Source organism: Nannospalax galili, unplaced genomic scaffold (genome assembly GCF_000622305.1).
Source record: "Nannospalax galili isolate Female #2095 unplaced genomic scaffold, S.galili_v1.0 scaffold8917, whole genome shotgun sequence".
NCBI lineage: Eukaryota > Metazoa > Chordata > Mammalia > Rodentia > Spalacidae > Nannospalax > Nannospalax galili.
Genome location: NW_008339560.1, coordinates 29404 through 29852, shown reverse-complemented (window position 1 = coordinate 29852; position 449 = coordinate 29404). Strand labels below are relative to the sequence as shown.

At 46.1% G+C, this 449-nt stretch overlaps 1 protein-coding gene across 1 annotated transcript in view; it reads right to left on the bottom strand.

Moving 5' to 3' along the window:
• Window positions 1–449, bottom strand: part of LOC103735146 (ryanodine receptor 2-like) — a gene marked incomplete at both ends in the record, with an annotated part of 32045 nt that overhangs the window by 4388 nt on the left and 27208 nt on the right.

Genomic DNA, 449 nt, shown 5'->3' with positions numbered 1-449 from the left:
TCTACTTAGTGACATCTCCTGATTTATACTGAAATATTTATTTTTTAATTATGTGTATGTATGTGCGTCTATGTGTGGGTTTGTGCACAGGAATGCAGTGCCTCTGGGGGCCAGGAGAGTGTGGAATCCTCTGGAGCTGGAGTTACAGGCAGTTGTGAGCCACCTGATGTGGATGCTGGGAACTGAACTTGGGTCCTCGGCAAGGATAGGAGTTTCTAACCACTGAGCAGTCTCTCCAGTCCCAATGTACACAATGTTTTAAGCTTGGATAATAACAAAAATACTAATGGAAAGAGAAAAGTGTGGTTGGGAGCGGGGGCTGGATTTGCCAGGAAGAGTTCGGGAGAGGGATGGTGACACAATTGCCTGGGGCCATTAAGGTAGTGCCATCTAACAGGTTATTATGAGACGCAAAGCCTGAGGAATAAGGATTTGTATGGGAGGCTGCA